A 16,233-nucleotide genomic window follows, 5' to 3' on the forward strand; every position below is an offset into this window, starting at 1 on the left:
TTTGGTGAGGAGTGGAAGGAGGAGCTCCCTTGCTTCGCCTTTGTTTTTTCTAACTTTTCACCCTGTAGGAAGAGGCTGGTGTCGGGAGCAGCAGGAGAGTAGTGAGTATTTAAACTCACTTTCACGGGCTTTTTCTCAAAGGCCGGTCAATCTCGCAGACCGGCAGCGTTCCAGAGCCACGCCACGATTCAAAAAGTAATGCAGGCAAGAGGAAGCAGCTGATTGAGTGAGTACAGCCAGGTGAGTATTTATACTACTCTATAGTTTGACAGTTAAGGTTAATAGCTTATAAAGTTTAGAAGGTCTTAATTTTTGTGGTTATAGTTTCTACGGTCTCTGTTGTGTATCGGGGAGTGCTAGTAACCAAGGGCCCTTGAGTATATCATTTAATTGTAGTGTAATTGGTGGTATTCATTTGATTTAATTTAATTTAAATTAATTAAAGGGTAAGTCATGACAGCACAGCTCGGCCCCATGGCATGCTCCTGCACTATGTGGGAAATCAGGGACACTTCCTGTGTCCCTGATGACCATGTGTGCAGGAAGTGTATCCAGCTGCAGCTACTGGCAGACCGCATTGCAGCGCTGGAGCAGCGAATGGATACATACTGGAACATTCGCAATGCTGAGGACGTCGTGGATATCACGTTTAATCAGTTGGTCACACCGCAGGTAAAGGCTGCACAGGCAGGAAGGGAATGGGTGACCACCAGGCAGAGTAGTAGGTGCAGGCAGGTAGTGCAGGGGCCCCCTGTGGCCATCCACCTCTCAAACAGATATACCAATCTGGATATTGTTGAGGGAGATGGCTTATCGGGGGAAGGCAGCAGCAGCCAACTTCCTGGCACCATGGGTGGTTCTGCTGCACAGGACGGGAGGAAAATGAGCGGGAGAGCTATAGTGAGAGGGGATTCTATTGTAAGGGGAATAGATAGGCGTTTCTGCGGCCGCAAACAAGACTCCAGGATGGTATGTTGCCTCTCTGGTGCAAGGGTCAAGGATGTCTCGGAGTGGCTGCAGGGCATTCTGGAGGGGGAGGGTGAACAGCCAGTTGTCGTGGTGCATATAGGTACCAGCGATATAGGTAAAAACCGGGATGAGGTCCTAAAAGCTGAATATAGGGAGTTAGGAGGTAATTTAAAAAATAGGACCTCAAAGGCAGTAATCTCAGGATTGCTGCCAGTGCCACATGCTAGTCAGAGTAGAAATAGAAGGATATTTCAGATGAATATGTGGCTAGAGGAATCGTGCAAGGGGGAGGGATTCAAATTCCTGGGACATTGGAACCAGTTCTGGGGGAGGTGGGACCAGTACAAACTGGACGGTTTGCACGTGGGCAGGACCGGGACCGATATCCTAGGGGGAGTGTTTGCTAGTGCTGTTGGGGAGGGTGTAAACTAAAATGGCAGGGGGTTGGGAACCTGTGCAGGGAGACAGAGGAAAGGGAAGCAAGGATAGAAGCAAAAGACAAGAAGGAGAAAAGCAAAAGTGGCAGTCAGAGAAATCAAGGGTGTAAATTAAACATGGCCACAGTAAATAATAATTCTAAAAGGTCTAAGAGTGTTAAAAAAACAAGCCTGAAGGCTTTGTGTCTTAATACGAGGAGCATTCATAATAAGGTGGATGAATTAGCTGCGCAAATAGATGTAAACGGAAATGATATAATTGGGATTACGGAGACATGGTTCCAGGGTGACCAAGGCTGGGAATTCAACATCCAGGGGTATTCAATATTCAGGAAAGACAGGCAAAAAGGAAAAGAAGGTGGGATAGCATTGCTGGTTAAAGAGGAGATTAACACAATTGTAAGGAAGGATATTAGCTCTGATGATGTGGAATCTGTATGGGTAGAGCTGAGAAATACCAAGGGGCAGAAAACGTTAGTGGGAGTTGTATACAGACCCCCAAACAGCAATGCTGAGGTTGGGGATGGCATTAAATGGGAAATTAGAGATGCGTGCAATAAGGGCACAGCAGTTATCATGCGTGAATTTAATCTACATATAGATTGGGCTAACCAAATTAGTAACAATACTGTGGAGGAGGAATTCCTGGAGTGTATACGGGATGGTTTCCTTGACCAATATGTCGAGGAACCAACCAGAGATCAGGCCATCTTAGACTGGGTATTATGTAATGAGAAAGGATTAATTAGCAATCTTGTTTTGCGAGGCCCCTTGGGGCGGAGCGATCATAATATGATAGAATTCTTCATTAAGATGGAGAGTGAAGTATTTGACTCAGAGACTAGGGTCCTGAATTTAAATAAAGGAAACTGCGATGGTATGAGGCGTGAGTTGGCTACGATGGATTGGGAAACGTTACTTAAAGTGTTGACGGTGGATAGGCAATGGCAAACATTTAAAGATCGCATGGATGAGCTACAGAATTTGTTCATCTCTGTTTGGCATAAAAATAAAACAAAAAAGGTGACTCAACCGTGGCTAACAAGGGAAATAAGGGATAGCATAAGGTCCAAGGAGAGGACATATAAATTGGCCAGAAAAAGCAGTAAACCTAAGGATTGGGAGCAGTTTAGGATTCAGTAAAGGAGGACAAAGGGATTAATTAAGAGGGGGAAAATAGAGTATGAGAGTAAGCTTGCAGGGAACATAAAAACTGACTGTAAAAGCTTCTATAGATATGTGAAGAGAAAAAGATTGGTGAAGTCAAGCGTAGGTCCCTTGTAGTCAGAATCAGGGGAATTTATAATGGGGAACAAAGAAATGGCAGACCAATTAAATGCATATTTTGGTTCTGTCTTCACAAAGGAGGACACAAATAACCTCCCAGAGATGTTAGGGAACATAGGGTCTAATGAGAGGGAGGAACTGAATTAAATCAGTATTTGTAGGGAAATGGTGTTAGGAAAATTGATGGGATTGAAGGCCAATAAATCCCCAGGACCTGATAATCTACATCATAGGGTACTTAAGGAAGTGGCCCTAGAAATAGTAGATGCATTGCTGGTCATCTTCCAAAATTCTATAGCCTCTGGAACAGTTCCCATGGATTGGAGGGTAGCTAATGTAACCCCACTATTCAAAAAAGGTGGTAGAGAGAAAACGGGGGAATTATAGACTGGTAAGCCTGACATCGGTAGTGGGGAAAATGCTAGAGTCCATTATAAAAATGTAACAGCAGAGCACTTGGAAAACAGTGACAGGATCGGACAAAGTCAACATGGATTTACAAAATGTAAATCGTGCTTGACTAATCTACTGGAATTTTTTGAGGACACAACTAGTAGAATGGATAAGGGAGAACCAGTGGATGTGGTGTATTTGGACTTTCAGAAGGCTTTCGATAAGATCCCGCATAAGAGATTAGCATGTAAAGTTAAAGCACATGGGATTGGGGGTAAGATACTGACTTGGATGGAGAACTGGTTGGCAGACAGGAAGTAAAGAGTTGGAATAAACGGGTCTTTTTCCGAGTGGCAGGCAGTGACTAGTGGGGTACCGCAGGGATCGGTGCTAGGACCCCAGCTATTCACAATATATATTAATGATCTAGACGAGGGAACTAGATGTAATATCTCCAAGTTTGCAGATGACACAAAGCTGGTTGGGCGTGTGTACTGTGAGGAGGATGCCGAGAAACTCCAGTATGATTTGGACAGGTTGGGTGATTGGGCAGATGCATGGCACATGCAGTATAATGTGGATAAATGCGAGGTTATCCACTTTGGTGGCAAAAACAGGAAGGCAGATTATTATCTGAACAGCAATAGATTGGGAGAAGGGGAAGTGCAACGAGACCTGGGTGTCCTTGTGCACCAATCGCTGAAGGTAAGCATGCAGGTGCAGCAGGCGGTTAAGAAGGCAAATGGTATGTTGGCCTTCATAGCGAGAGGATTCGAGTACAGGAGCAAGGATGTCTTGCTACAGTTGTACAGGGCCTTGGTGAGACCACACCTTGAGTATTGTGTGCAGTTTTGGTCGCCTTATCTGAGGAAGGATGTTCTTGCCATGGAGGGAGTGCAGCGAAGATTCACCAGACTGATACCTGGAATGGCAGGAATAACATATGAGGAGAGAATGGGTCGATTAGGCTTATATTCGCTGGAGTTTAGAAGAATGAGTGGGGATCTCATTGAAACTTATAAAATTCTAACAGGACTAGACAGACTAGATGCAGGAAGGATGTTCCCGATGGCGGGGGAGTCCAGAACCAGGGGTCACAGTCTAAAGATAAGGGGTAAGCCATTTAGGACAGAGATGAGGAGGAATTTCTTCACCCAGAGAGTGGTGAACCTGTGGAATTCTCTACCAAAGAAGGCAGTTGAGGCCAATTCATTAAATATATTCAAGAAGGAGTTAGATATATTTCTTAAGGCTAAAGGGATCAAGGGATATGGGGAGAAAGCAGGGACAGGGTACTGAATTTGGATGATCAACTGTAAGCGAGGAAAATCTGGATGGTAAAACAGAACTAACAGACTCAGGTGTTACCCAGATCAATAGTTTTATTACGAGTGCACACGGGAGAACTATCTCAGCTACCCTTAGCTAGAGGCATCATTCTCAAGGGAAAAAAGTGGCAGTACAGCTTACTTTATATAGTTTATTAGACAACACCTGTTTTTATTAGGCAGCACGGTGGCATAGTGGTTAGCACTGTTGCCTCACAGCGCCAGGGACCCGGGTTCAAATCCGGCCTCGGGTGACTGTCTGTGTGGAGTTTGCACATTCTCCCCGTGTTTGCGTGGGTTTTCTCCGGGTGCTCCGGTTTCCTCCCACAGTCCAAAGATGTGCGGGTTAGGTTGATTGGCTATGATAAAATTGACGCTTAGTGTTAGGGGGATTAAATACGTGGGGTTACGGGGATAGGGTGGGATATGTGTTGGTGTAGGGGTTACGGGGATCGGGTGGGATATGTGTCGGTGTAGGCTCGATGGGCCGAAATGGCCTCTATCTGCACTGTGGGGTTTCTGTGATTCTGTGATTCTGTGAACACCCACTTATTACTAATGGGGGTGTATACATGAGAATATTGATGCTTGATTGGTTTACTTGATTAATCAATCAACTATTAGGCCTGTCCTTTGAACTTGAGTACCCTCTGGATATGTCAGTAAAAAGCTTGTCGACTGTAGAGGCTTCATATTCATGAGCTATGTCTTACTCTTGTTATCGGTATGGGAAAGTATTTTCCAGCAGAGACATGGCTAGATGAATACAAAGCCACATTGAATTATGCAGCTGGCTGACTACTCGTCAAGGCCTTATTTGCTGCTGCTCCATAATCATGCCTTTGTACTCTTATCTCTTCCAAGAACAGGCTCTTTCTAAACAGTTACTACCAAGTTGTAATTACAAGCAACACTTCAGAATGTCTTTGGTCAGCTAAATTTATGTTAGTTTAAAAAGGGTTAATATAGCCAAGTATCCCATGGTGCTTTGCGTTTGTTTTCCAGCCTAACAAGACTGAATGGTACCTTTCAGACATATTGTACCAGTCAAATATTGAGGCCCACCCCTTTATATCCCCTAAGCCAAATTTTATCCTAACATCAGCCATGATCTCATTAAATGGCGGAGCAGGCTCAAGGGGCCGAATGGCCTACTCCTGCTCCTATCTTCTATGTTTCTATGTAAGCCACCCAACGTCTGAGTGCTGCAGTGGAAGCTCAGACTTCAGTCATGCAAGCTCAGCTTGCTGCCACGTAAGCTCAGACTGCTGCCAGCATGGCTGCATTTACCAGCGTTGAAAGGGGCTTGCAGGGTATCACAGCAGTCTAGTAATTTGCCCTCCAACAGATTACTAGGATTGCTGAGGCATGCCCCGGGGGAAGGGCAGTGTCTCCGTGGAGCATGAACCTGCTGTCCTCTCTCAGGGTGACAGCATTCATGCTCCCGCCACTCACACTCCGCCAGTGCCCTTGCTTTTGCCTGTCAGCAGCCAGCCCACACTGCGGCCGCCCATGCCAAGATGGTGCAGTCTGAAGCCGGGCCTTCTAGGCTCAGAGCTGCTCAAGGTTGTCCTGCAAGACCATCTGCAGTCTCCCCCACTGAAAGTCAGCAGCCTTCCACCAGCCATGTTGCAGGCACTGGGGTAGCACTGCGTAGGAGCACTAGGACAGGCAAAGGCACACGGAGGACAGGCACACGGGTGATTAATTGTCTTTGGTATGTAATATTGGATGGTTTGATTTATAAATTTGGTTTGGAATGTTTGTTTTGTGGTATTTTTTATTGTAGCATTGTGGCCAAGAGGACGCTCTGATGGTCAGTAACAGAGGGAAGGTAAGGTGTGGGACTGTTGGTGAATGGGGAATTGGGGTTGTGGTCACTGGAACTGCAATTGGATGAGTTGGTCATGGACAGCCCAGCCAGAAAGGAGCTGTGTTGGTTGCCTCCTCCCTTCCTCCTCCTCCTCCTCCTCCTCTTCCTTCTCCTCCTCCTCCTCCTCTTCCTCCTCCTCCTCCTCCTCCTCTTCCTCCTCCTCCTCCTCCTCTTCCTCCTCCTCCTCCTCCTCCTCTTCCTTCTCCTCCTCCTCCTCCTCTTCCTCCTCCTCCTCCTCCTCCTCTTCCTCCTCCTCCTCCTCCTCCTCTTCCTTCTCCTCCTCCTCCTCCTCTTCCTCCTCCTCCTCCTCCTCCTCTTCCTCCTCCTCCTCCTCCTCCTCTTCCTCCTCCTCCTCCTCCTCCTCTTCCTCCTCCTCCTCCTCCTCCTCTTCCTTCTCCTCCTCCTCCTCCTCTTCCTTCTCCTCCTCCTCCTCCTCTTCCTCCTCCTCCTCCTCCTCCTCTTCCTCCTCCTCCTCCTCCTCCTCTTCCTTCTCCTCCTCCTCCTCCTCTTCCTTCTCCTCCTCCTCCTCCTCCTCCTCCTCCTCCTCTTCCTTCTCCTCCTCCTCCTCCTCTTCCTTCTCCTCCTCCTCCTCCTCTTCCTTCTCCTCCTCCTCCTCCTCTTCCTCCTCCTCCTCCTCCTCCTCTTCCTTCTCCTCCTCCCCAGCACTTTGCTGTATGCATAGTGGCAAGGGCTGTGCCCTCATGATGGCAATGTTGTGGAGCACGCAGCAGACAACAGCGAATCTTGAGACGTGCTCTGGTGAATGCTGCAGGGCTCCTCCAGTGCGATCCAGGCAGCGGAAGTATTGTTTAAGCCCGCCAATGGTCTACTCTATCAGATTCCGTGTGGCATCATGACTTTCATTATACGCATGTGCTTGGGTTGCGCACCGGAGTCATGAGCCAGGTGGTCAGCGGATAGCCCTTGTCACCCAGTAGCCACCCTCTGGTTTGTCGTGGTGCCCCAAATGCAGGTCATACAGCAGACTGCTGCAGAATGAAGGCAACATGACTGCTGCTGGGATACCGAGCATTGACTTCCATGATGCGCTGAGTATGGTCGCACACCAGCTGGACACTGAGGGAGTGGAATCCCTTCTAGTTGCGGTACATCTCCGAATTCAGATGCGGCACACACAAAGTGACGTGTGTGCAGTCAATGCCACCCTGCACCATGGGGAAGTCTGATATCCTGGTGAAGTTGCGTTTTCACTCCGCCTGCTTCTCTCGGGCAAGAGAAAATGAAATGTATTCATGTGTCTTTGCATACAGAGCCTCACTCACCTCCCTTATACAATGGTGCACAGCAAACTGAGAGATGTTGGAAATATCGGCTGCTCCAGCCTGGAAGGAGCCCGACGCATAAAAATTCATGGCCATGCTCACCTTCACAGCCACTGACAATGTCATCCTCGCCCTGCTCAGAGGCTGCAGTTCTGCCTGCAACAGATGGCAGATTTCAGTGAGCACCTCCTTAATGAAGCTGAGACGTCGCATACACTGTCCCTCGCTGAGGCTGAGGTAGGAGAATTGCTCCCTGAAGACCCTGGGTGGATATGGCCTCCTGCTGAGAGCCCTTCTCCCCCTCCTCCTCCTCCTCCTGCCTCTTCTAGCAACTTGTCCTGCTCTGTGTCGCCTCTGCTCATTCTTCCTGTCATGCAGCAGGCCAAGGGGGATACAAACTACTGCACCCATGTCTGGGAGCAACTGGTCTGACCAAAGCTTTGAAGTGACCTGTCACCCGACTCCCTGGAGACTTCAGCAACTTCAAATAAGATAACAAACCACCAAACACTCTACAAACTCACCAAGAGGCAGTAGAAATCAATCAGCAACTAACCTGAAAGCAGTTGATGATCCCTTTAAATAGCGCTGGTGAGGTGTCCTTCCTGCTGCTGAACACGTGTTCAGCTGTTCGTGTTTAAGAGAGCACGTTGAGGTCAAAAATGACAGCACTGGCGTCAAATTAACATTGCACGCTGATTGACGTCACGATCTGCGTATTCTGTATACTTCTGGTGCAAGCTCCCAGTGCCTGCACTAACGACCAACCAGAAGAGTGCACGCACAGCGGGAATGTCAGTTTGGACTCAAAATGGCATGTGTGGTGCCGAAAAATGGTGCGATACGGAGCCAAATTTACTGACCACTATCCACAGACATTCCCCCATCTACCATGCTAGTGACCTCCTCAAAAAATTAAAGTAGCTTAGTCAGACATGGCCTGTCCGTTACAAATCCATGCTGGCTCTCTCTGATCAGCTCTTACTTGTCCAAGTGCTCAGTCACTCTGTCTCTGGCATTAGATTCCAGTAACTTCCCTACAACTGATGTTAAACCAACAGATCGGTAGTTACCTGGTTTCTCCCTCCCCTTTCAAATAATGGAGTGACATTTGCAATTTTCCAATTGTAGAAGTGCCTTACTTCTTAGCTCTGGGTAATGACTCAATACACACTTGGATTCGTCAGACGGACAGGCCTTTTATTTAACTTCTCTTGCAAGGGGAATCAGTACCTCCACTCAAGGGGTGAGGCTACTATTCCAATGATACAGTGTAAACGTTCTATATTTATACAGTGTAACAAACAAGTTTGATTGAAATCCCTTTGTTCCTCTATCAGGATACATTTTAGATTAATCATCAGGTAGAAATAACATATTGACAGAAGGATCCTGGACACATAAGTCAACCGTTAATCTATAACAGGGCATGAATCGTGTAACCGGAGGTCCTCTTTAATCATATATAAGGGAGGCAAGCTTTGCTTTCGGTCACAAGTTATCAGGTCATTGGTACATCAAAGAAACTCATTATTCCACTTCTACATTCTCATTAGGTGGGTAGACATCTGTTCCTGGCTGCAGTCCGAGTACTTACAATAGCTCTAGTTACACATCGACACTTGCCCAGTGTCAAGTCTGAAAACTTTTACCCAGCAAGCACTTGAAATTAACCCCTTATATCATGTAGATTTCCTCATTCCCCCCTTTTGTCCTTTCTAAGGACAATCTATTTCGCTAAGTTTAAGAAACTCTACATCAAAGGTCTCACCCTTAATATCCTCATATTCAGACATCATTGGTACTGGAGGAGTTGACGTTAATAAGGAAAGGACTTTTGTACACAATAATTTTAAACAACCAATCAATAAACTAATTAAAATTATTATCATCACAATTGCGATTAAGGTTTCCAAAATTTGCTTTCCTAGTGCTCCTCCCCATCCTGAAATCCAATCCCACATGGACCATGGTTCAGGTTGACGTAGTTTCTCTACAGCCTCCTTTATGTGGTTTACCAGGTTGGTGATATTTTCTGAGCTATCTGGGATATAGGTGCAACATTTGGTTTTTATGATTGCACATGTGCCCCCTTTTGCCAACAATTAGTCCAGAGCCATGCGGTTTTGTAAAGCAACAGTGCGCATAGCCACCATTTCTGCGTTTATCATTGGCTATTTGTTCCAGCACTGCTGCCATGTTTATAGATTCTCTTGCCAGCTTCCCTGTTCCATACCAGGGAAATGCTATAGCAAAGAACCTTTCAGTTTCTGTAATGGCTCGTTTTACTCGTGTCCCAGGGTGGCTATCCAAAGATGAAATATGATGTATATAGGGCACTACATATCCCAAGTAACATGACCCAGTCCAATTTTGTGGTAACCAAGGGTATGCTCTATGCCCACAGATGAAATAGGTGTTATTATAGGCTTCAAATTTGTTCCATATCTGGTGCATCATTCCTATTCCGTATTCTCCTTTCCAGATTTTTTTGCTAGTCAAATTTTGTACTGTGGACAGATTCCACCATCCCCAATAAGGCCATTCGATTGCACCTGGTGGTTTAGTAGTAGTTTTAGTCAAAGTGTAGTTACATTTGCACTCACTCCATCCAACCATCAATCCTTCTCCATTGTCGTTTACAAGACAGACTTCTCCTTTTGTTTTATTTATGGTTCCCATTGACGTAACTAATAGACTCTCTGGATTCCTTCGATTATCATATAGGGGATGAAACCACCCTTCAAATTTTATAAGGTTGTATCCTGCATCTTTCCATTCATTTTCCAACTGATCTGGGTTTAAACTATTTTGGGTCTGAAATGTACTGGCTGCCTCCTTATTCCAGGTGGTATTAGACTGTAATAACCACCCTACCATCTCTTCTATCTCGAAGGGAATGGGCCTTAGAGGTATTCCACCCTCTGCATGCACAGGGATGTGGCTGCATATCCAGCATTTGGCAAGGTTCTGTTTTTTTAGCATACAGATAGCTCATGTATACAAAGGTATTAACTTGATGATAGTTATGCTTATTTAACAGTCTTCTACTTCTCCCTCCTTGTTTCCTAGCGGTCCTATTAATTTTTCTTTTCTGAGTAATTGATGTTGAAACGAGGGGTTGTGTAAAAGGATTATCACAAAACATTAACTTAGCTGTCAGGGCCAGTCCTCCTCTTGAATTACCATTGCAGAAAACCCCTCCGTTCGCAGTTTTGTCACTTGGTAATACAGTATCAGGGCATGTGACCCACAGCTTATCAAGCCTCTGTCCACTATCTTCTTCTACTATCTTACCCTGTCTTACCCTAAGATTTAGGGGTTGATACGGGGGTACCTGCATAGTATGGTCCTGAAGCTGAACTTTCATGGTCTCATTATAGCATATAACATAAAAGAGATTTTTGGTTAAAAGTACACATTCTTCTATACATAGTTTGCCTTTCAGAGGATCTGGGTAAATCCATATGGCAGTTTCAATTATCGTTAACAAAAGGAACAATCTCATCAGAGTCCAAATCCAGTTCATCTTGGTAGTGTATTGTCTTCAACTGATGCCTTCTTACAATGGGACGCGTGTATCCATGTTGGTCGCTCCTTTACTTTTACAGCGGTGTTTGTGGTCAGGAGTACTTGGAAGGGTCCCTCAAATCTGGGTTGAAGGCCATTCTTTCGTTTGAAGATTTTTATGTAAACGTTATCTCCTGGCTCGAAAGTATGGCACTTTCCTTCAGCGGGATCGACCTGGGCTTCCTTCACCTGTTGATGGAAACTAGAAATGCATTTGGTTAGTGCAATGCAATAACTCAACATCTCTTCCTCCATTTTATGAATGTCCATTTGTTTAGCTGTTAAAGGTGCCGAAAAAGGCAATCTTTGTGGTCTTCCCATGACGATCTCGTGAGGCGACAATCCTGTAATTCTGTTGGTAGCAGACCGCATTGTCATTAAAGCTATGGGTAACAAATCAACCCATTTAAGTCCAGTTTCTTTACACAGTTTTGCAAGCTTGTTTTTCAGCATCCCGTTATATCTTTCCACTAGTCCAGCCGACTGTGGATGATAACTACAATGAAGGTGCTGGTTAATCTGTAAAGCTTTGCATAGTTCCTTAATCACTGTTCCCGTAAAATGGGACCCATTGTCACTTGACAGTTTTGCTGGTATCCCAAAGCGAGGTACAATGTCCTTCAATAAACATTTAGCAACAGTAGTAGCGTCATTCTTTCTACAAGGAAACGCTTCAATCCATCTTGAAAACATATCAATAATAACTAATATATATTTAAAGCTCATACATACAGGTAATTCAATAAAATCCATTTGTAAGTGTACAAAAGGGCCCATGGGGTTTGGGTGGGATGCGGGCTGTACCTTCTTTATTTTCCCTGCATTTATGGTCTGGCAGATAGTACAATTTTCACATATTTGTTTTGCCAACTTTGAGATTCCTGGTGCATACCAGGTCTTGAGGATATAGTCCGCCATCCCCCTTTTGCCCGCATGGGTGAATTTATGAACACATCGGGCAATTGGTGATAGTAATGATTTGGGTGCCACCATGCGGCCGTCATGATGAACCCATAAGCCGTCAGTGTTTTTTAAAACAATGATTAACAACCCATTCCTTTACTTCATCAGAACTGGCCCTATCTTGATGGGTCAGCACATCATCTAAGGACGGGGGCTGCGGTATCTCTGGCTTTTCCCTAACAGGGAAGGCTGAAACTTGTCGTTCAGTACTTGATATAGCTACTGACTTAGCAGCGCTATCTGCAGCAGCGTTTCCAAGCGCAACCTTGTCCAAATGCCCCGTGTGCGCTTGGCACTTAATAATTGCAATCTGTTTACGTCTCTGAATAGCTAGTAAAAGATTTTTCACTTCTTGTGCATTTTTAATCTGGGTTCCCGAGGAAGTCAGGTAACCGCGAATTTTCCAAATTTGTCATGCTCATGTCCAATAGTGGTCTGGTTATTTCTAAATAGTTCAATATCCATTGTCTACAATAGCCAGTCATTCCTAGAAAATGCTTCATTTCTCTTTTAGTTTTTGGCAACGATGTGTTGCAAACGACCTTTATTCTATCCGGCGTTAACTCCCTGTTTTAACAATGATTCCATCACTGGCTCAATTCCTTTTTCTGCTTTCTCTGACAATGGATACTGTGACCTTTTGGGTAATGGTGCAGCTGGATTAATTGTAACTTTATAGGGCTGTGCAGTCTAATAGTTAGGAGGTATTTTAAATTTAAAAACGGCTGATAATCTTGTCCTGTTTTGTCATAGCAGGCCGTGCAGTGCAATTTTGAATGCCATTTCCCTAGTTTCAGGGATTCCTGGTGTTGTTTTATGGAGCTTGTAACGAATCCCCACGCTCCTAACAGACTGACAAGTTTGGGACTCAAACTTGGGTCGGCAATTTCCCATGCGTAAAGAACAGGGTGTTTTATTTCTGTTACTGGGTACGCATATGCCTTATCTACTTGGATTTCTACCGTTACTCCTGATGGGGAGCAAATAATTGTAGCATTAATTTTGCACAGCAAGTCTCTTCCACATAAATTCATAGAGACATCTCCTGATAACAGAAAGGAGTGTTCTTCCTCAAATTCTTCTACTTTTACTGTGAGGGGAGTCGATTGATTCAAGCGTTGTAGTATTCCAGCCAATCCAGCTATCGGGGTCTTTTTCCCATTAATAGGCATTCCTTCAGAATATCCTTTCCCTAACACTGAAAAGGTTGCTCCTGTATCTACTAGAATGACATAGGTCTCCCAGCTATTTGCATTTTAATTTCAGGTTCGCTGCGTGAATTTAAAGAAACAACGGGCATTTGGTGGTCTGTGGCGCCTGGGGCTGCTGGTGTCAGTCAGTAATTCTGATCTCTATTTCTCCTAAATCCCTGTCCGTTTGTAGGGTAACCTCCTGACTGGTCCGAAAAAGGGTTATGGACAGTGAAATTAGGACCTTTATTCTCTAACGGAGGTCCATTATTGGAGGTTTTGTTCTGACGATTTTTCACAGGGCATTGGTTTGCCCAATGTCCGGGTTGTCCGCAATTGTAACAATTACCAGATCGTCCATACCCTCTTACTCTACCACGTCTTCCTCTATATTCCCCTCTATTCATCCTTCTATAGTTACCTTGTTATCCTACCATAATAGAGGAGAAAGGTGTTTCTTCGGGGTAATTTTTTTTTCTGACTCAACAAACATAGAGGCAGTCTTTTTATCTGGCTGTTCTCTATTTCTCTCTCGTCCGTTAAACATTTCTCGAGGCAAGTAATTCTTTCTATGTTAAATGACTATCTGAGGGAAAGGGTCTAGTCTTATTTACAGTCCATTTGGACCAATTTGGTAGGTGATCAATGGATGATTGACCAGTTCTTTAACATAAAGGCTGCTGGCGTGCCTTTCTCGGGTGGCTTACTGGCGCTAGCACTCATTTTAGCAGCTTAAATGGTTCACTTAAAACAATCTAAACTCCCGTGACAATCCATGATCTGCGTTGTACGCCCCTACAGATCAGATTAATAAACTATACATACGTATAAAACTCGAGGGTTCTCAACCCTCGTGGAAGGTATTTCTAACTGGGGAAAATACTGAATCCACAATAGCTTAGTGGATCATGTAAAAGACATCACTATTTTCTCAACCATACATTCCGCCGCGGGACTCACTTCCCCGGCTTGGGTCTTTTCCAACCCCTTCTGCAGTTTTTTTTCAGCTTAAATATTTTAGTTAAAACATACAACAATTCCGTAACACTCTATGATCTGCGTGGGACGCCTCTACAGATCAGACATGACTAAACATTAATACATATAACAATAAACAATAAACAATACACTTGTTAAACAACAACCAAAGTGTTACTAAATCCCCAACCTATGCAGCCTTACTGGACAAAGCTGCAAAGTTGATTGATAATAACAAGTAGTTAAATACTCACTCTCATAAACATTAAACATTGACACTGTGTTTCAGACAATCGCCCACTCTTCTCTCCTTTTACCATATTCCCTTTAGCCAAATCTTTAGCAAAAAGGGCCTTCAATTTGTCCCAGCTAACTTCAAGCTCTTCTCTCCTTCTACCCTACTCCCTTTAGCCAAATCTTTAGCAAAAAGGGCCTTCAATTTGTCCCAGCTAACTTCAAGCTGGAACCTTGCTAGTTCAATTTCCAGTAAATCGCTAGCTCCTTAGTTAATCAAATTCCTGACTTAACCTTCTCTCTCAGCAAGCTGGAACCTTGCTAGTTCAATTTCCAATAAATCGCTAGCTCCTTAGTTAATCAAATTCCTGACTTAACCTTCTCTCTCTGGTACCTTTATTTCAGCGCTTCCTACAGTCCTTTTCTGCACGATCCTGTTCGCGGTGCGTCAGCGCCTCATGGCTGGTCCTCTGTTCCGTTTCTGAAAGGGAAGCAGTCACAACGGCAGTTTAACCCCCGAACCTTGTGAGTCAATTACCCGATGGCAGTGCTGTCCAATGGAATAAACAGACTGTGCGCAGCTATGCTTATGGCAGGGAAAGTCCCAAAAATGTGGCAAAACACCACCTTCGGCCGATGGGATTTTCCCAACCGAGCAACGTACTCGGCGTCTGTTAACTCACCAATTGGTACAGCAAGCCATCTCGGTGGAACCTCCAAATTGTAGAAGTGCCTTACTTCTTAGCTCTGGGTAATGACTCAATACACACTTGGATTCGTCAGACGGACAGGCCTTTTATTTAACTTCTCTTGCAAGGGGAATCAGTACCTCCACTCAAGGGGTGAGGCTACTATTCCAATGATACAGTGTAAACGTTCTATATTTATACAGTGTAACAAACAAGTTTGATTGAAATCCCTTTGTTCCTCTATCAGGATACATTTTAGATTAATCATCAGGTAGAAATAACATATTGACAGAAGGATCCTGGACACATAAGTCAACCGTTAATCTATAACAGGGCATGAATCGTGTAACCGGAGGTCCTCTTTAATCATATATAAGGGAGGCAAGCTTTGCTTTCGGTCACAAGTTATCAGGTCATTGGTACATCAAAGAAACTCATTATTCCACTTCTACATTCTCATTAGGTGGGTAGACATCTGTTCCTGGCTGCAGTCCGAGTACTTACAATAGCTCTAGTTACACATCGACACTTGCCCAGTGTCAAGTCTGAAAACTTTTACCCAGCAAGCACTTGAAATTAACCCCTTATATCATGTAGATTTCCTCACAATGCAAAGGTCTGACTGGCAATGAATCCTCACACCAGAGGCCAGGCCCCAGCCAGTTCACCGGCTTCTACCAATAGTGCTCTTAAACCAGCCACAAGAACAAGTGTCAACTGTACCCTCTGATTTTCTCTTCCTTTCGATGACCTCCGTTTGGCAGCTCCTCCTGAAGGCATGGCTGAGTGGGAACTCACCATGAGGGGATCTGTAGGGGGTCAGTGTGGTCGCTCTGCCATGGCACAGTCCTGTAACATTGTCGAAATTCAAGAGGTTGTTTTACTGCAGTGCGGTGGGGTTCCACCATCTACAAGGCACAAGTCAGGAGTGTGATGGAATACTCTCCACTTGCCTGGATGAGTGCAGCTCCAACAACACTCAAGAAGCTCGACACCATCCAGGACAAAGCAGTCTGCTTGATTGGCACCCCATCCACCA

This window comes from Somniosus microcephalus, chromosome 27 (genome assembly GCF_052327205.1).
Source record: "Somniosus microcephalus isolate GS21.2 chromosome 27, FLI_Smic_1.0, whole genome shotgun sequence".
In the NCBI taxonomy this organism is placed as follows: Eukaryota; Metazoa; Chordata; class Chondrichthyes; order Squaliformes; family Somniosidae; genus Somniosus; species Somniosus microcephalus.